This window comes from Balaenoptera borealis, assembly GCF_965194805.1.
Source record: "Balaenoptera borealis genome assembly, chromosome: 11".
Lineage (NCBI taxonomy): Eukaryota > Metazoa > Chordata > Mammalia > Artiodactyla > Balaenopteridae > Balaenoptera > Balaenoptera borealis.
In genome coordinates, this window is record NC_138868.1 from 11219129 (window position 1) to 11240404 (window position 21276).

General features: G+C 43.6%; 2 pseudogenes across 2 annotated transcripts; both read right to left on the reverse strand.

Moving 5' to 3' along the window:
- Nucleotides 1–66: 66 nt before the first annotated feature.
- On the reverse strand, nt 67–20554 carry LOC309605407 (olfactory receptor 10V1-like; annotated as a pseudogene). Its single transcript, XR_014249625.1, has 3 exons — nt 20468–20554; nt 8054–8137; nt 67–2417 (listed from the first exon to the last, which is right to left on the reverse strand). The product of XR_014249625.1 is annotated as an olfactory receptor 10V1-like (transcript).
- Nucleotides 13245–20474, reverse strand: LOC309605382 (olfactory receptor 10V1-like; annotated as a pseudogene). The gene has a single exon. The product of its transcript is annotated as an olfactory receptor 10V1-like (transcript).
- Nucleotides 20555–21276: the final 722 nt, after the last annotated feature.

A 21276-nucleotide genomic window follows, 5' to 3' on the forward strand; every position in this document is an offset into this window, starting at 1 on the left:
ATGATTGCAATTACCAAACATGAAACACACTCATACTATGTCATAGTATTGACATTCAGTCTGAATCCAGATTTGAACCCACACTACCTCTTTTCTCCACCAAGGGGCTTAGTGAAGAAAGCAATTTTCCCATATTATGCATACTTAGCATAATGCATACACTAGGCTTAGTCCATTTGGGCTGCTGTAACACAATACCACAGACTGGGTGGCTTTATAAACAACACAAATTTATTTCTCACAATTCTGGATGCTAGGAGTCTAAGATTAGGGTACCGGCATGGTTGGGTGAGGCCCTTTTCCAGGTCACAGACTTCTCATTGTATCCTCACATGGCGGAAGGAGCTAGGGAGCTCTGAGGGGTCTCTTTTATAAGAGCACTAATCCCATTCGTGAGATGACCTACCCTCATGACCTAAGCACCTCCCAAAGGCCCCGTCTTTTAATGTCATCACACTGGGCATTAGTAGTTCAACATGTGAATTTGGAAGGAACACAAATATTCAGACCATATCAACTAGGGGTAGGCAGAAAGGGAGACTATGAGATAAATGTGTATGCGTGTGTGTGTGTGTGTGTGTGTGTGTGTGCAAGAGAACGAGAACGAGAGAAGAAAGGGACAGAGAATGGGGAAGAGAACAAATGGATAAAGGGAGAGGGATTTGGAAGCAGACTAATAGAATCAGAGATTGAGATGGAGACAGATTAGCTCCAGGTATAAAGTTAAATAAAGAGAACCTAACAAAACTTTAAAACTCTAGTGCTTTCCCTATCACTTTTCCCTGGAAGATAATTTAGGATGAAAGACAAATAATTCAAAGCGGCACAAACTCAGCATTTACATAATGGGAATCATGATTGGGATGGTCCTGGTTTGATCTGCCTCTTATTCTTGGCTCTGCCCCTGCCCATATGTGCAATGCTAAGAACCTGAGACCTACATCTGGAGAGAAGTCCAAAGCAGAACACAGACTTTTCACTTGATGCTGAGGTTAGTGATAATGATGTACACTGCTACATCTCCCTCTAAAAGTCACAAAGTAGGGACTTCCCTGGCGGTCCAGCGATTAAGACTCCATACTTCCACTGCAGGGGGCGCAGGTTCAATCCTTGGTTGGGGAAATAAGACCCCCCATGCCCTGCAGCAAAATAATAATAATAATAAATGGAAGTCACAAAGTATTTCCACTTAATATATCTTTTGATCATGATAACTATCCCAGAATTTAGGTCTTGTGGGCATTTTAATCCCTATTTTAGAGATGAGGAATCTAAGAATGAGAAAAGGACAATGACTTTTCAAAAATAATATAACCACGAAGAAGTAACAGTGTAAAACCAATGACCTCTTAGCCCCTGTCTCCCGTCTTTCAGAGAGCATACCCATTCGTCTCTACTCAGCAATGTTACACAGGAACATCCAGGGTGTTTGTTGCGTTTAGGATGACAGGACCCTCATCAATGCTCTCTTCAAAGCATCCTTAAGCTCTCCGTTCCTCATGCTGTAGGTCAAGGGGTTCAGCATAGGGGCGATGAATGTGTAAACCACAGACACTACCTGGCCCCTCCGTGGAGAGTAGCTGGAGCCGGGGCACAGGTAGATGAGGCTCGCACCTCCATCCTGGAGGAGAACCATGGCCAGGTGGGAGGAGCAGGTGGGGAAGGCCTTGTGCTTCCCCTCCACAGAGCGGATCTTCAGGATGGCAGGATGATGGACACATAGGACAGGGTGATAAGCAGGAAGGGGATGGTGAAGACAGTGCCACCGACCACAAACAGAGTGGCCTCGTGGACCCGGGTATCTGTACAGGCCAATCTCATAACAGGAAGGACATCACAATAGAACACACCGATTTCTTTGCTCCTACAGAAGGGGAGTTGGAAGATGAGCACAGTCAGCTGCATGGCCAAGATGAACCCCAACACCAGAGAGCCCAGGGCCAGTCGGGCACAAAACCACCAGTTCATCGCGAGGGTGTAACGCAAAGGGTGGCAGATGGCCACGAACCTGTCATAGGCCATGACGGCCAGCAGAATGCAGTCAGCGCTGCCCAGGAATATGAAGAACATCTGGGCACCACAGCCAGGCAGGGAGATGAGGGTTTTCTCCATGGACAGGGTGCTTGCCAGAGTCAGAGGGGCAATGGTGGAAGAGTAGCAGATCTCCAGAGCTGCCAAGTTTGGCCAGGAAGAAGTACATGGAGGCGTGGAGAGAATGGTCAATCCAGAGGATGAGAGAAATGGAGAGGTTGCCGCTGATGCTGACCAGGTACATAATCAGGAAGGTCACGAAAATCAGCATCTGTACCTCGGGGAGTTTGGAGAAGGGGTGGAAGTGGAGGTGAATCATTCCGGTCTGGTTTGCACCCTCCATGGATTCAATGCATCGGGCCAGCTGATGGCACAGGCGCTGCCCCCTGAGGATAGATAAATGTCAGGACACAGGGCTCCTGCTGGATGACCCGTTCAGCTCCTGACCTCTCCCTTCCTTCCTCAACGAAAACCATCTTTACCTCCAAATTCAGCAACTTACTTCTACAACAGCTTTTTTGTTGTTGTAATCACCCAGAAGTAGCTCCCCACTGAAATCTTTTTTTTTTAATTGTGGTAAAATATACATTACGTAATATTATCATTTTAACCATGTGTAAGTGTACAATTCAGTGACATTAAATACTTTCACAATGTTGTATAACCATCACCCCTATCTACACCCAAAACTTTTTTATCATCCCCAGCAAAAACTCTACCCAATAAACTAATGATCTCCTCCACGATCTCCTCCTCCCAGCTCCTAGCAACCTCAATCCTACTTTGTCTCAGTGAATTTGCCTATTCTACGTACCTCATGTAAGTGGAATCATATAGTATTTGTCCTTTGGTGTCTGGCTTATTTCACTAAGCATAATGTTTTCAAGGTCCATCCATGTGGTAGCTTATATCAAAATTATGTTCCTTTTCATGGCTGAATAATATCCCATCGTATGTGTGTATGCCACATTTTGCTATCCATGCATCTGTTCATGGACACTTGGATTGTTTCCACCTTTTGGCTATTGTGAATAATGCTGCCATGAAAATTGGTGTATGAATATCTGTTCAAGTCAGTGATGAAATGTTAACCCACAGTATACTATTCCTAGACCACAAATCTCTACGCCCTCAATCCCTTGTCTGGTTGTCATTGACCAACAGTATGACCTTGAACAACTTGCTGAAGCCTTCTGCTTCAATTTCTTCATCTGTGAAGACAACAGTAGGACACAGCAGGTAGGATTGCTGTGAGAAGTAAATGTGTCTGGCCCCTGGGAAACTCTCCATAAATGTTAGCAATCATCATTAATACTATTCTTCTTCCACCTTTTCAAGACCACCTTTGATGCCTCCAGTTCCCTCAAATAAGCCTCCTTTGGGCTTTCCTCCCTGCCCCATCCAACCAAGATCTATGGTCCATCTCTTCCATCAGTCTTTTACCAATACTGTCACTGTCTTTGGCTCCTTGATCTTCTGCCAACTCTGTTACCTTCTATAATATCCAGCATCTTCATTCCAGGCTGAACATGACTAAAGAAGATCACAAAATTCTGCTGACTGGTGCCACGGTAGGGATAGAGAGGTATTATCAACCCCAGTGCTGTCCCCAAGACTCTGAGTCAGCTGCTCCTTTGGGTCCCCACCAAGACCGGGGCAAATTTCCCTGGTCTCTTTAAGACCTCTCTTCTGCTACCTCCTCTCTCACCAACAGTAATGACCCAGCCTCCAACTTCACTGAAAAAAATAACAGAAGCCACCTGGAGGCAACTCATCAACATGCTCACCAGCTCTAGACCCACAACATTCTCCCTCCATATACCCATAGCAAATCCCCATATGCCTCTCTAGAAGTGTCCCCTCTCCTCTGCAAAGTTGTGGTCTCAGTCCGTCCTGCTTCATCTGTGATCTTGCTTCACAATCATTCAGTCTGTCTCCAGTATCTGCCTCTGCTCCCTCATGGCAAAAAGCAACTTCCCTCTACACCTCATGGCAAAAAGCAACTTCCCATAATCTTATATCATCCTCTAAAGGCTCCCTGTCTCCTTTACATTTCAACCATTTCCTATTCTTTCTTTAGCACAGTCTGGTTCCAGTCTTACACCCAGAGACCACTCTAATGAAGGTCACCAATGACTTCCAAATTGCTGAATCCAGTGGCTACTTTTTGACTTGGTCTCTGTTGCACTGGAGGCTCCCTTTTCCTTGAAATTCCTCACCCAAGGACTCTGTGATGCTATTCTAGCCAAATTTTTTTCCCACCTCTCTGGACACTATGTTTCCATCACTTTTGGAGACTGCTCTTCCTCTTAGTGATACGCAAAGGGAAGGTTTTGTTGGTTAATCTAGGTCTACCCCCCCAGATCCACGCTCCACCCTGATCTGCCACCTGGGAGGCTGGTCTCTAAGGACTGAATCATCTGAGTTCATTCACCCTATGGCTTCTGGTTGGATGTGGTCAATGAAGGTACTTGAAGGAAAATAAAGAGTAGCACAAAGGTCTGTAGGGTATTTATCCCTCTTCCCATACACATACCACTACCCCCTTCTCCCTCTACCATGATGGTTCTATGACCACAGCTCTTGTTGGGTGGCCCATCTTCCACAGCTCCAGTTTTTGCTGGGCTCCAGTAACAGTATTCTCTCACCTTGTCACTTCAGGCCCAAGGATGCAAACAGTTTCCTACCATTGCTAGCCCTGAGTGCCTCACCATCCCTTACAGTGTAACAAGGAAAAATAAATCTGAGTCCATATTGGATCTTTTTCTTTTCATTTAACCTTTGTTTTCTATTGTTTTTGCTACAAATTAATCACTAAAGTGTTGCCTATACGCTTAAAGTATACATAATGGCCCATCTCTGGGAACCCTGCCTCCCATGCCTGAGCTTAAGCTAAAGTACCTTTGTTTAGCTCACAGGAAACATCCTGACCAGGCCCACCCGTGAATGGCTGCAGGAAAGAAGAAATTAACACCTTCTTGGGAACCTGGCTGGAACCAGGAAATATTTGCAACAATTTATTGCCTTTTTTACTTTATCTCCTCATCTTCCCCTCTTTGTTCTATAGAAGAAACTGGCATCCAAACCGTAGCAAGATGGTTCTTTGGGACACGAGTCCACCATCTTCTCTGTCTGCTGGCTTTCTGAATAAAGTCACTGTTCCTTGCCCCAACAAGTCATCTCTCGATTTATTGTCCTGTCTTGCGGTAAACAGTCCGAGCTTGGACTTGGTAACAGTAAGTGCCCTTAATTCTGTCCTCACTTCTATAAATGGTCCCCAAATTAAATGCCAAGTCCTGTCCATATGACTAGCATAGAGAACGTTTTAACAGATGATTGTTGAATGCATAAAGGAAAAGAATCTTATTATTTTAATTTATTTTAGAATCTCTTTATCCAGTTTTCTTTCTGCTGCCCATGATAGGTAGGAAAGAATTTCAGGGCAAGCGTACATGGTATCCAAAACAACATACCCTGACTACACACACACACCAACACATCATATCTACTGTAGAAACAAAAGCTGATACTTGGCCTTGCGTCCAATGATTAAGTGTCAATACTTCACATGCCACAGTAAGTGGGGTCGGGGGGGGACACTTTGCACCCTGAGTTAAACCAAAACTAACAGGATCACCTGACTGGTTTTGTCCCCCCACCAAAGAATGTATTTTTGCTTACTTTTGCTGTGCTGATGTCTGAAGATCTATCACAACCTTTATGAATATGATAATCATGTAAGGACATTGTTGTTTTCCACCACAAACAGAATAATGCAACCTTAGTATTCTTGCTGATTTGCAATTTTTTCCTTTGAATGTTTGTTGTGTTTTTTATTCTGGCAGGCCGGTACTTTTAAAGTCTGGCTCCCTGCATGTTTTGCAAGTTTTTCTTTCCTTTTCTAAATGCTTCTGCCTCTGTACTGTCATCTGTTGGGCACAGCCTTGTGTGGGTAAGAGGGTTGGAAGATGGGTGGAATCATAGTGGGAAATTTTTCACTTGGAAGTTTCTAAGACTATTGTTCCTTGAGAATTTTAATTCCTTTTCTAGGAGCAGCATTGGAGCACACACCTGCCTGCCTCTCTTTCTACTTTGGGTAAAGACGACCAACACACCCTCTACCCCAAATAATCTTCGTGAATTAGACATTAAGGGGACAAGTCAGGCACAAGAAAGAGAACTATTATCTATAACCAGGGATCTCACCACTCCTTTAATGATGTGTTTGCCTCTGTGATCACTTGTGTATCTCTGTCCCCTCCTCATCTCCATGAGGGCAGGGACTGACTGGATTCTGTTCTTCACTAATACCCAGGACCTAGCACAATACTGGGTACCATGTAACTCTGTACTGACATGAACACTGGAGAGTTACTGAGGTTCTATCAATGTCAACGACTGCTCCCCAGTACTTTTGAAGTAGAAGTAATAATCTTCAGTTTAGTACTCTGATGCTAAAAGAGCATATCCCTTCTAGAAAGAAAATCAGCAATTTTCAAGAAATTATATGTATTGAATCACTACCCTCACATTGAAGGATCTGTCCTGAGGTAATAATCTGGAATATAGAGCCAAATACACAAAGATATGTGCAGTGTGCTTTGATAATAATTTTTATAAGGAAACAAAACAAATGCTTAACAAGAGGTGACATTCTAGTCACTTGAGGTGTATTAATATGATGAACTGTTGTATTGACATTAAAATTGTTATAAGGTTTAATACAGTGAGAAAGTGCTTACAATATAATGTTAAATGAAGAAAATGAAAAGGCAACATTGCATGCGGAACATGACACCAATTCTGCTACCAGTCTAAAAGGAAACAATAAACTCTCAATGGTGTTTTAGAGAAAAATGGGAGATGACTATTTTCTTCATGCTTTTCTCCATTTTTCAAACTTTCTGTGAAGAATATGTGTTTATTTTTAACATTACAAATGTTATTGCTTTTTAAAATGCCCATTTGAAAGGCAAGGACACTGAAGTACATAACATACCCCTAGTTATACAACCAGAAATTGTCAGAACGAGGATTAACACCTAAATATAGCCACAAAATCTGCACACTTGCCAATGATGTTGTCCAAGATTGTGCTAAATCTAGTCATTTATTTATGTGCTTGTTCATTTCCAGACATACCACAACCTTGACTTGGGCTGAGTTTGTTGTTAAGTAGTTAACCTTCCTTCCTTCCTACCTTCCTACCTTCCTTTCTTCCATTCTTCTTCCTTCCCTTTCTTTTCCATCCCTTCCCTTTTCTTTCTTCCTATTTTCCTTCCCTCTCTCTTTTTTTTCTTTACCTTCATCTCTTTTTAAAGTCAACCTTTCAGACTTAGCTCATCATTCTAGCCCATTGAGATCTTATGAAGAATGACAATTCTTTACTCCAACAAATAATCAATTTCTCCCCATTGTCATCTACGACTCTAATGAACATGCTTCCCAAAGCTATAACTGTGCATTAGACCATAGCTCAAGGAAGCCACATCCCTCAAGCATACTGCCCTTAATATCCCTCAAAATTTTCTTCAGAATATCAGTCAGTTTTCAAATCAATTTAAAAATACAAGGCTCTCTGTGTGGAATATCTCTGGAACACTTAAAAACTACAGTGAATTCCACTGCAACAAACAATCACATTGTTTATACAATGGATGTTCAACATACCTGGGATAAAGACTCACCTGACTTCTCAATGCATTCCCCACACCCTCACCCAGACACATACATTTCTCTCTTAATGAACACACATAAGTCATCCTACTTGTCTGTGAGAGCTACAAAATTCGTTTCCCTTTTTGCCTTAGCTGCTAGGAAGCCCAAAACTAAGTTTTATATTCAATCGCTTAGCATTTCTCAGCCCCAATATCTTCATTTCTATTTAACTTTTGTCTTTTATACAGCCTTTTATAAGTTGATCTTGATCTCATTGTAGCTAGGGTTTTACTGTAAGGCACTCTATTTTTAGGAGCATTCAAAGAATAATAAATATATTATACAAATTAAAAATTATTCTTGCCTTTTGTGTCTTCATCCAAGGCATTGATGAGTGAGTGAGAAATCTCTCCCCTCTTCACTCCCAAGTTTACTCCTCCTCTGGGGTCTTCTCAATGGGATAAAAATAACAATACTGTGAGCTTTGGTTGTGGTTAAACGTTCTCTTCCACTGTCTGCTTTATCCTGCCTTTGCTATTGCACAGTTCCTTGCTACGTGAATCAGGAAATGCCAGACCTCTTCTTACCCAGAACTATAAACCCTCAGTAACACTGCATGCTCTTTGATGAGTCTCTTTTGTGGCACCAGCACTGCCTCCAAAGACATGGCATTCTTCACACAGAGAGCCCTTCCTTTTCCGCAAAGACCTTTGCATACTCATCTACCTTCTCCCCTCACTGAGTGTAATTAATAGGACTGTTCATGCATTCACTTATTTGACAAGAATTTATCTAGCAGCTACTATCAACTAGGCATTGGGTGTGTAACTTGAAAACTCAGCAGATTACACTATGTTTTCTGGGTGTCCCAACAAAGCATGTAGTCCTCTTTGAACAACTCTCTCATACCCGTCTCAGACAACCTGGGAAATGGGACACATTTCTATCTCTCTAGGGAGAGACAGAGTTCCTTCTCTCACCCTCAGCAGTGGAGTGTCTTTTGAAGATCTGCTTGTTGTTAGTATATTTGACATCAACAGTGTCACATCATTAGCTCCAGGAGGTTAAACTAATGTTCCAATTCATTTGTATCTATCTCCACATGAGGAAGCCCCTCACAGGATCAGGAAAGCCCAAGGTCAGTAGGGTTCATTGGTTCATTCCCCAGGGTCTAGACCACACAACAACTCAATCAGCCTGGTCTTCCCTTACCCTCCTTACCTTCTGCCTAGAGAGGCTGGCAGCCACATCCTTCCCTGAGGCTGAGTGAAGCCCAAGGTGGAATCCTCTTCTTAATACCTTGGGAACCATTGAGACTGAATCTCTGAGAAACGACCCAGAGAACTGAGGAAAGCACACATCTAGATACTGTTAATCCTTCCCTGCTGCTACATCTCAAGGGAAGAACATGGGACTTTGGGATTTGCAGAGTCAGAATTCTGGGTTCTTTCTCAACTCTCACCCCTTCTCATCTCATTTCTGGAGAATTCCCTGCCTACTTTGGTTCAACCAAGCCCCAAGAGGCTATCTTGGCTTTTAACTTGACCATCCTCTGTAGGTCAATATTTGAACACAAACAGGAATTGTTTAGGGACATGATATTCTAAACTGGTCTAATTGTTGCTAGACTTAGCTATATTTTAATTATTGCCTAAATTTTTACTCTCCAAGTTTGAGGTAGTTTAGAAAGACATACAGTTTTTTTTTTAATTTATTTATTTTATTTATTCATTTTTGGCTGCATTGGGTCTTCGTTGCTGCACGTGGGCTTTCTCTAGTTGCTGCGAGTGAGGGCTAATCTTCGTGCGGTGTGTGGTCTTATTGCGGTGGCCTCTCTTGTTGTGGAGCATGGGCTCTAGGCGCGCGGGCTTCAGTAGTTGTGGCACGCGGGCTCAGTAGTTGTGGCTTGCGTGCTCTAGAGCGCAGGCTCAGTAGTTGTGGCGCACGGGATTAGTTGCTCCGTGGCATGTGGGATCTTCCCGGACCAGGGCTCGAACCCGCGTCCTCTGCATTGATTGGCAGGCGAATTCTTAACCACTGCGCCACCAGGGAAGTCCAAGACATACAGTTTTAATTTATTCAATTAGAGGTTAATTTTGTGTACCTAGACAAATTCTACGGATCCTTCAAAACTCAGCCAAGTGTCACCTGTTACATGAAGCTTTATTGTGATACACACACCTTCCCCCACACTCCTCCAAAAACGAAGAATTACTCCCTGCTCCATGCTCCATGGTGGCTTTGGGCCCACCCCAATTATGGCATTTATCACTCTGCATTGTGTTTATACACTCATTTTTCAACCTCTACTAGGATAGGTCCTCAATGGGAGTGACTAGTTCAACTCAGTTCAATTGCATCTCATCACCTAGTATGGAGCTAAGCACCTAATGGATGTCTGGTATTCACTGATTGCAGAATGTTATAGCACTGAGCATTCCTTTATTTATTCACCAATATCATCCAAGACCCTATCACACTCCCTATAAATTATGTGTTTTATACCAGCGGCCACTAGTGCTTTTGGTCAAGGCCATTATAAAATGTAGAAACAAAATTTTTTCAAAGTTTGGCCATTCATGAACAACCTTCATGATTTATGTTTTATCTAACTTATCAGTATAATTTACTTAATGTTTTTCTTTACTTAAATTCAGCTCACTCACTTTTTAAAAAAAATTTATTAGGGCTTCCCTGGTGGTGCAGTGGTTGAGAATCTGCCTGCTAATGCAGGGGACACGGGTTCGAGCCCTGGTCTGGGAAGATCCCACATGCCGCGAAGCAACTAAGCCTGTGAGCCACAACTGCTGAGTCTGCGCGTCTAGAGCCTGTGCTCCGCAACAAGAGAGGCCACGATAGTGAGAGGCCCGCGCACCGTGATGAAGAGTGGCTCCTGCTTGCCGCAACTAGAGAAAGCCCTCGCACAGAAACGAAGACCCAACACAGCCAAAATAAATAAATAAATAAATAAAATTAATTAATTAATTTAAAAATTTTATTTATTTTTGGCTGCATTGGGTCTTCATTGTGGTGCGCAGGCTTATCACTGCAGTGGCTTCTCTTGTTGTGGAGCACAGGCTCTAGGCACACGGGCTTCAGTAGTTGTGGCACGAGGGCTCAGTAGTTGTGGCTCACGGGCTCAGTAGTTGTGGCACACGGGCTTAGCTGTTCCGCGGCATGTGGGATCTTCCCGGACCAGGGCTCAAACCCGTGTCCCCTGCATTGGCAGGCGGATTCTTAACCACTGCACCACCAGGGAAGTCCTTCACTCACTTTTTTTTTTTAATGTAACAGCATCATTGTACTGGCTATATTTTTTATCCCTCACTTTTAAATAAATACAAAAAAAAGGTTTAAATGCTCATGTATGTATCACCAAAAACTTTCATCTCAAGGACAAGTAGCTCTGAAAACTCTGGAAATATTGTTGAAATGAAGGCCTACAGGTGTATGTGTGTGAGAGAGAGAGAGATTGAGAGAGAGAGAGAGGAGAGAGAGAGAGAGAGAGAGAACTTGGCAGGAGTTAGTCAAAGCAATCTTGAAAGAAAAATGCAAAACAATTCCAGAAGAAACAATCACCAGCCACTTGAAAGTCTAATTGTATGTGTACTGAGCTGGGACGTATTTTAGCAAGTATCAGTGGTTGACTCAGAGAAGAACAAACAAAGCCACTCTGTTGCTCTGGAGCAGAGGCTGCCAGCTGCTGACCCACACGCTACACATAGGCGGTGGATGGCTTTTCAGACGCTTTGTGTTCAGCAGTTTTGTTACACTGCTCAACACTTCAGAATGCTATATAACAGAATAGCTGCCGTGCTGGGGCTGGAACTCACTTTATTTGGAGTCTAGACCCTTTCCACTGCAGCCAGAGCCACAGTCATCTCTGACACCACAGGCCATATCTGGCAGTCTACTTTTTAATTCCAGCCACACAAAATTTTTTTAACCTTTCTTCTTTAAGTTCTCCATTTTTGCCTCCCAGTTCCATTTCTCCCTCTCTCCATTTCTTTTGCCTTTCTTTCTCTTCTTTTTTTCCTAGTCCCCTATGATTTTCTATTTGCTGAATTTAATGTGCCTATACCTTACAGGTGCTAAGTAATTATTCATGTTTAAAAGGCTGCAAGGAGAAAAATCTACTGACTCTGAAACCATGCCCCATAGGGTTAACAGAAATTGGTGACTAACAGAAATTCTTGAACCTGTCTTAAAGCTTGCTAAAAACCCCTCTGCCTGGTGCCTGCCTTCACTGAGCAAGTTCACCTTAATTATTTTGTTGCAAATTGCGTACCCTCCAAGCTTCACATAGCCTAAACAGTAAGATGTTTGCCCTAGGAACTTGGAGTCAGCTGTGTGTAGTTCTACTTCTAGCTGGCTAAGACTGGTTGGGACCACTGACCCTAAAACTGGGCCTGTGCAGGTGTCTAATGACCTTTTAACATCAGAAGGCCAAAAACTCCACCCTCAGATCATGCTTAACACCACCATTTTGAACACACATCCCATGAAGAAGCATGTAACTCAGATATGCCTGCGCAGAACACCAATTACTTCACCTTTTCCCTACCGCAAATCGCCTTTCCCCATGTCTTAGACCACCTTGGTTCTTTTCTCTTTTTTTTTTTTTTTTTTGGCTGTGTTGGGTCTTCATTGCTGCACGCGGGCTTTCTCCAGTTGCGGTGAGCGGGGGCTACTCTTCGATGCGGTGCGCGGGCTTCTCATTGCGGTGGCTTCTCTTGTTGTGGAGCATGGGCTCTAGGTGCTTGGGCTTCAGTAGTTGTGGCACACGGGCTCTAGAGCGCAGGCTCAGTAGTTGTGGCACACGGGATTAGTTGCTCCGCGGCATGTGGGATCTTCCCGGATCAGGGCTCGAACCCATGTTCCCTGCATTGGCAGGCAGATTCCTAACTACTGCACTACCAGGGAAGTCTACCTTGGTTCTTTATCCCATAAATATGTCAGGCCCCTGGGCTTCAGGGAGATGGAGCTGAGACTGGTTTTCCTGTCTCATCTCCTTTCTTGGCTGTCTTGTGAATAAACCTTTTCTTTGCTGCAAATCTTGGCATCTCAGTGTTTTGACTTGCTGCATGTCAAGCAAACAACCTGGTTCGGTAACAACTCCTTAGTGACACTAGCTTTTAGTCATCTTCTGATACTTCTTCTAGAATCGGACTCCACGGAGTTTAGATGAGAAAATGGCTGTACCCAGTGAGGCCACGAAGCTATTTCTATGACCAATGCATCATTTTCTCCCAGGATGCTCTCTCCACATTCCCCACTGGTTCACTGAGTCTTTCCAGCTGTTACCGAACCAAAATTTGGGTCCGCTCGCCCACACACAGTAAAGCCAATCTACTGACACCAGGTTGTGGTGAAGGAAAGTGCAACGCTTATTGTAAGGTGCCATACAAGGAGTCCAGGACAGCTAATGTTCAAAAAGCCAAACTCGCCGATGGGTTTCAGCAAAGTCATTTTTTTTTTTTTTATAAATTTATTTATCTATTTATTTTTGGCTGCGTTGTGTCTTTGTTACTGCACGCGGGCTTTCTCTAGTTGCGGTGAATGGGGGCTGCTCTTCACTGCGGTGTGCGGGCTTCTCATTGCAGTGGCTTCTCTTGTTGCAGAACATGGGCTCTAGGCGCGTGGACTTCAGTAGTTGTGGCACAGGGCTCAGTAGTTGTGGCACACGGGCTTAGTTGCTCTGCGGCATGTGGGATCTTCCCGGACCAGGGCTCGAACCCGTGTCCCCTGCATTGGCAGGCAGATTCTTAACCACTGTGCCACCAGGGAAGTCCAGCAAAGCCATTTTAAAGGCAAGGTGAGGGAGGGGAGTCCCAGGGTATGTGATCAGCTCGTGCACAATTCTCTGATTGGTTGAGGTGAGGTAACAAGGCAGTGTCACAGGGGTTAAACATTATCAATCCACGAAGACATGAGGCTACGTGCTCATGGTCATCAAGTAGTTAATTTCTTCCATTTGGTGGTGGGTTTAGCACCTGTAAAAAACTCAGGAAATGTGCATCAGATACTATTATCTAGGTACTTCAGAAAGGAGCTAAAGCAGAGGATATGGGGGAGAGGTCTGCCCTGGGAAGGCCCCCTAGGGTCCTGCTCAGGTACACAGCTGACCCCAACATTCAACCTGGTTCTCCCAAATGCAATTGAAAACCACAGTGGACATAGTTGACAGGTACGTGCAGTGTCTCTGTGGGCTGAAGGGGGCTAGTGAATCCTGCTGTTTCTCAGTGAGGCCTTGACCTTTATCCTGACCCACATCTCACCTCTCCAGGAAGAGGAAGCGGAGACATGCTCCAGCAAAGGCTGTGTGGCCCCAAAGATCTTTTTTTTTTCCTAAGAGGAAAGATCAATAGTGGCGAGGTCTGAATGTCACTACAAAAAAATCGTTTCTTCTATTTGTTCTTGAAGTTTTTTTAGTTCCCAGGTCAAACTTATCTGGGTAACAATCAAATCTTAAAATATATCTGAAAGGATTTGTGTTTGGTAATGTGAAGAGGGTATGGGTCCTACTGGCTGCATTTTCTTTTTTTTTTTTTTTTTTTGACTCAGCAATTTCACTGCCAGGAATTTATTCTACAGATTTACAAGTATGCAAAGATTTGTGGACAGGGACACTCATTGCAGCATTATTTATCACAGTAAAACAAATGCCCAAGGGGTGGGATAGGGAGGGTGGGAGGGAGACGCAAGAGGGAGGAGAAACGGGAACACATGTACATGTATAGCTGATTCACCCTGTTATACAGCAGAAACCAACACACCATTGCAAAGCAACTATACTCCAATAAAGATGTTTTAAAAAAAAATGCCCATCAACAGGGGGACCAATTGAGTAAAATCAATACTCTGCATCTATTAAAAAGAATGAGGTAGATCTATACGTGCTGATATAAAAAGATGTACAAGATACATTAAATGAGGAAAAGGGCAGAAGAGCCTTGTAACACTATCCCATTTGTGGATTTTTGAAGGAAATTGACTATACCTATATCTGTACTGTAATAGAAAATCTCTGGAAAGATATACACAACAAGAAACTGTGAATGGTGGTTACCACTGGGGGAAGCTTTATTTTTAATTTTGCATTTTTCTCTACTGCTTTGAATTTCTTTTCATGAACACGTATTATTTTTAAAATGTAAAAGAAAACGTTTAAAGAAGGAATAAGGGACCAATGAAAGGTAACGTATCAAAAATTAAAGAAGAAATTTCTCAAACTTACCATTAGAAGGCAAATTCAGCAATAGGACCTGAGGTCAGTAAGACATGGTAGCTCACTGGTGAACCCTTCCTGACCCAGCTGACTTGGCAGTATGAACATGCTGCCCTCCCTCATTCAATTTGCTCACCTGTTTTACTTCCTCACAGCCTGGTGTCTGTTACAACAGACTCATTTCATCAAGACACTACTTGAGTAAAATAGTGTTTGCGAAAGCGCTTCTGGAAAGACATGCTTGCCAATCAGGTTCTCATAGTTTTAGGTTTATTCCCTAAGCTAAAATCAAGTTAGAACATCAGAGAGCTGTGTTCTTTAGTTGACTGTGATCATTCCTTCCAGAACTGTGTTAAGTGACTTGAACGTCAGTGTCACTCCATCCATTTACATTGAGAATTAGCCCTAGAAAATTCACTTCAAATTAACTATATGTTATACTGGTTAAGGTCACAGTGGAATGAAACTGTGCCAGCACTTACTGCCTGTGTGATCTTGGGAAGATGACTTAACCTCTCAGAACTTCAGTTCTTTATGTGTAAAATGGGGATAATAATGGTACCTATCTCCTAAGACTTTGTGGAATTCAAGTAAGTTAATGTGTACTAAGCACCTAAAACAATATCTGGCTCATACTTCAGGGCTCAATAAATGATAGCTAGTGTTATTATTATAATTGTTGGTATGTTGTTAAATGTGCTGTATTCGCTTTTGAAAAGCAGTAAGAAAAGATTCTTTTACATCTGAGATTTAACCCCAAAACAGTGTTAAATTTCTCCCTATGTCTAGAAATTATATGACCTTTCAAACTCAAATTTGATTGTATTTTATTTTTTACTTTGGCTACTAGGAAGTTCAGATACCTGTAGGTGACCACTATTATAAACTGCAGAGAAGCACATGGTTTACATTTCTTTTTTTGTTTGTTTGGTTTTTGTTTTTATTTTTGGCTGCGTTGGGTCTTCATTGCTGTGTGCGGGCTTTCTCTAGTTGCGACGAGCAAGGGCTACTCTTCGTTGCGGTGTGTGGACTTATCATTGTCGTGGCTTCTAGGCACGCAGGCTTCAGTAGTTGTGGTGCGCAGGCTTCAGTAGTTGTGGCACACGGGCTCAGTAGTTGTGGCGCATGGGCTTAGCTGCTCCGCAGTATGCGGGATCCTCCCGGGCCAGGGCTCGAACCCGTGTCCCCTGCATTGGCAGGCTGACTCCCAACCACTGCACCACCAGGGAAGCCCATGGTTTACATTTCTGCATAGAAATCTTACTACTATATTCTTCCTGAATTTTGCCTTCACCCTGATCTTCTTGACTATGTGGGGGGTTTTTGTTTTGTTTTGTTTTTGTTTTTTTTATTTTTGGCTGCGCTGGGTCTTTGTAGCTGCACGTGGGCTTTCTCTAGTTGAGACAAGCGGGAGTTACTCTTCGTTGCAGTGCACGGGCTTCTCATTGCGGTGGCTTCTCTTGTTGCGGAGCACGGGCTCTAGGTGCTCCGGCTTCAGTAGTTGCAGCATGTCGGCTCAGTAGTTGTGGCGCACTGGCTTAGTTGCTCCACCGCATGCGGGATCTTCCCAGAGCAGGGATCAAACCTGTGTCCCCTGCATTGGCAGGCGGATTCTTAACCACTGGACCACCAGGGAAGTCCTGACAATGTGTTTTTAACTTTTGTATTCAATGTATTTCTAAGCCGCTTCACATCTTTTGTATAAGGATATTGGGAATAGAATAAATTAAAAATAATTAGAGAAATAACATTAATTTCAACAAATACCATTGTTATCAGTAAAATATTTATTGACTCTCCACACTAGCACTATTCAAAATTCTGCATGCTCCTGTACCTCTTAATGTTGCTGTCTGGCCAAGGGTCCCAAGAATTCTTGTCATCAGGTTTTCATACTGTTTTTCCCCTTTTTCCCCTTTCTTCTGTGTAGCACAATCAGATATGGAATAGGGTGGCTTTAATCATCTATTGCATTTGCAACATCAAGAGAAGAATGGGATTCTTTTCTTTTTCTCTTTAAGGATGGTATCTTGGAAATATCTTTCCCTGCTCTCAGTCCTCCTTCTGGTCCTCTCCACCAGTCTCCACGACAGCCCTGCTCATTGGCTACTGCTGTTTTGGGATTCTCCTGCAAGGATCACAGGAGCCAATCTCCTGCCATGAGAAGCAGATGACTCTACTGAGATAGGCTGGGACCTGGGACCCTTTACCAGAGTGCTTGCACCTGGACAAACATCTCCTTGAGCAACAGAATACAAAGAAACTATAAGGGACTAAAAATAACTGCAAGCATGCACAGTTGGGGCAATTATGAACAATAGGATACAAAAAGGCCACAAACCAACTGCCACTTCTGAGGTGCTGGGAGCAAAAGCAGGGTATTATGCATGATCCATGGGCATGGCACTGCCAAGTGGGTGGGCAGACCACCTAAGCTACACCTCCTGCCCAACCCACGGACCTGCCCCCCCTTGTTACCGCATTTAAGGACCCAAGCAGCTCCTTTCTGGAGCAAGCAAGGGCACCTGTTACTTATTTTCTCTCCCTCATGCTGCAGCACAAGCCCCAATACAGACTTGCCTGAAATTCTCGTCTGGCCTCTTATCAATTTCTATTGATTAAAGAGTACAAGGGCCTGGGTCAGTAACACTACTGTTACAAAGAAGAACAAACCTGACTCCATATTGAATCTATTCCTTTAGCTCTAAACTTTGTGCTCTGTTGCCTGTGCTTAGTCATGCTGGCTCTGCACCTTTGTAAGAGAATGTTACCTATAGCCTGAAATATACATGATGGCCCATTCTCAAAACATCTACTTTATCAACTGCTGTCATCATCTTATCCATCCATTCAATCATTCTCTTCTTCACTGACATTCCTGAGCTAGTCCTTATGCTAAGCACTATGGTGAGAGAGGAGGCTGGTTTTGTAGGCAATCCAGGGTTTCATCATCGGAATCTAATACAAAGTGGATGAATTAGTACTGATTAGCATTTCACAGGCGAGACAACCATGGGACAGTCCTCTCTCCACTCCCTCCTTTTTCCTTTTGAGCTTCCTGTCCTTAAGATCATGTCCCTACTTCTGATTTGAGGAATATTTTTTCTAAGAAGGATTATTTCTGGCTCCCTGATCAAGTACATTCTTGCCATAGTCTCCTCACTGCATTAGTCACTTCTTGATTCCTTATGCTATAGACCAAGGGGTTCAGCACTGGTGAGAAAAAGTTGTAGACAACAGACACTGCCTGGCCCTCTTCTGGGGAGTAGCTAGAGTTGGGGCAAAGGTAGATAAGGGTACAACACCCATACTGCAGGAGAACCACCATGAGGTGGGAGGAACAAGTGGAGAAGGTCCTGCACTTTCACTGGGCCAAATCCATCCTCACGATGGTGGCCACAATGCAGCCATAGGAGAGGCAGATAAGGAGCAAGGGAATGGCCACAGCGGCCACACTGATGGCATAGAGAGCTGCCTCGTGCCTGTGGGTGTCTGCACAGGCCAGGCGCATAACGGCAGGTGTGTCACAGAAGAAGTGATAGATTTCATTGTGGCCACAGAATGAAAGGTGGCAGATCAGAATGGTCAAAGTCAGCACCAACAGGAATCCCAGACCTAAAGAACCTAAAGTCATCTGCCCACAGAGCTGCCAACTCATGATGAGGTTGTAATGCAATGGATGACAGACTTCCATGTACCTGTCGTAGGCCATGACAGCAAGAAGGACACAGTCAGATCCCCCAAGAAGGATGGAGAAGAACATCTGGGCTCCACAGCCAGGGTGAGAGATAAGCATCCTCCCCATGGAAAGGATGCCAGCCAGAGTCAAGGGAGCAAGGTTGGTGGAGTAGCCAATCTCCAGCATGGCCAGTGCAAAGAGGAAGAAGAACACTGGGGTATGGAGGGAGTGGTCTCACCAGACTGTGAGCCCAGTGGTGACGTTTCCAATGAGGCTTCCTGGGTACAACAGCAAGAAGGCCATGAATATGAGGGACACCACTGCCTGGTCTGTTGAGAAGGGGTGGAAGTGGAAACGGACCGCTCCCGTCTGGTTGTGCTCTTCCATTAGCCCTGGTACCAGGAAGGACATCATGGGCAAAGTGTTCCTCCTGTGTCCTTGAGCTTGCCTGTGTTAGAAACACAGTTTGCAATCATTGATTCCTTACCTTCATTGCTTCCTTTGGAGTTCAGTTCAGGTGATCTTGCCTCCTGCACTGCTTAATCTACTAGCTGTGTGACCTTGGAGAAGTTATGGACATCAGCGTTCTCCTTTTAAACATGGGAAGGGTGTGACACACACCTCGGAGAGGCGGTGTCTGAGAGTGCCATGCCCCATGCCAGCCATGCAATAGAACAGTTCTCAACAGGGTTTCCTTCCAATTGCATTTTTTCCTTGATCTCCATTCCTCTTTTTTTTTTTTTTAATTTTTATTTATTTATTTATTTATTTATGGCTGTGTTGGGTCTTTGTTTCTGTGTGAGGACTTTCTCTAGTTGTGGCAAGCGGGGGCCACTCTTCATCGCGGTGCGCGGGCCTCTCACTATCGCGGCCTCTCTTGTTGCGGAGCACAGGCTCCAGACGCGCAGGCTCAGTAATTGTGGCTCATGGGCCCAGCTGCTCCGTGGCATGTGGGATCTTCCCAGACCAGGGCTCGAACCCGTGTCCCCTGCATCGGCAGGCAGATTCTCAACCACTGCGCCACCAGGGGAGCCCCCCCTCTTTTGTTTTTTAAAGCAAACCTTCCTGAACATTCTCATGCCTCTTCATTACTATGATTGTCCAATCACCCCCAGAACACCTTAAAAGTACATATTTGTACAAAGAGCATATGATTCTCATATCAAACCTAAAAGGCTGGCAACACAGGTGTTTCCTTTACCTGTTTTACAAAGGTGGAAACCAGAAGCCCAGATAAGTTAGACAGCTCACACTGCTCTCCTCCCCATTCCCAAACTGGCAATTTTGGTATCGTATTTTTTGTTTTTTTGTTTTTTCTTAAGCTTTGAACAATCCAATTTTGTTCTGTTTTGTTTTACCAAATACTAACCCTACTCTTGTTTTACCTTCTTTCTCATATCTGCCTTCATTTGCATCATTACGGTGTCCACCCTAAATAAGGCTTTCATCCCCTCATGTTTAGCTCACTGCCCACCAACCCAACTTATCATACTTTTAGATTAACCTCTCTTAAACACTTTTAAAATCATATTACTCTACTCTGACCCTAAACTTAAAAAGCAAAGGAACCTCAAATTTATTAGTCAATTATACCTCGATAAAACTGAAGAAAGAATAATAAAGGAATCTCTTATTCTTGTGATATCACATACAATTATCACAAAATAATTTTATAAGTGAAACTAGCATAACTTACCTGGGGTATAACTTCAGGAAATCCCTCAATGACCAAAATCCACTGTCCCATCTCACCCACCACACCTTTGCTCTAAATCGCCCAGTCCTTATGCAAGACTCTTAAATTTTGTTTTAATTTGCTGCAAGGTAGACTTGCATATACGCAAAAATACTTTCTTGTGTTTATGGATTACCTTTGCAATGATATTCAAACAGCCAAAGGTAGCAGCCTACAGAAGGGTCTTTGCATTGATCTTCTCAGGGGGATTCTCAGAGAGGCTGGGCCATGCCAAAAACACTTTCCTGCTAAAATAGAGGGGTAGGGCCAAAAACATAGGCAAATTACAATGTTCAACCACCACTGTTTTTTTGGTGTAACAAGTGAACCAAGTTTTACCATTGTGTTTTCTTTTGGTTTAGTTGTTAACAATGATCCCCAGCACTGGCAAAGTTGTGGACAAGTGAGCATTACCAAGCTCACTGGTGGAGAGGTGAGAGGTTCAACACTTTAGGAAAATAATAATATTTTTAAATGCTTATATTTTGTCAAAATATTGACAGTTTTCCAAGGTGAGTAATGCATACCTAAGTATTCATAGTACTATCCTCTTAATTTGTGTAGATTTGAAATTTGCCAGATAAAAAATTAGCATTTGAGTTGGGGCTTCCCTGGTGGCGCAGTGGTTGAGAATCTGCCTGCTAATTCAGGGTACACGGGTTCGAGCCCTGGTCTGGGAAGATCCCACATGCCGCGGAGCAACTGGGCCCGTGAGCCACAACTACTGAGCCTGCGCGTCTGGAGCCTGTGCTCCGCAACAAGAGAGGCCGCGACAGTGAGAGGCCCGCGCACCGCGATGAAGAGTGGCCCCCACTTGCCACAACTAGAGAAAGCCCTCGCACAGAAACGAAGACCCAACACAGCCATAAATAAATAAATTAAAAAAAAACAAAATACTTTAAAAAAAAAAAAAATTAGCATTTGAGTTTAGTTATCACACTTCGG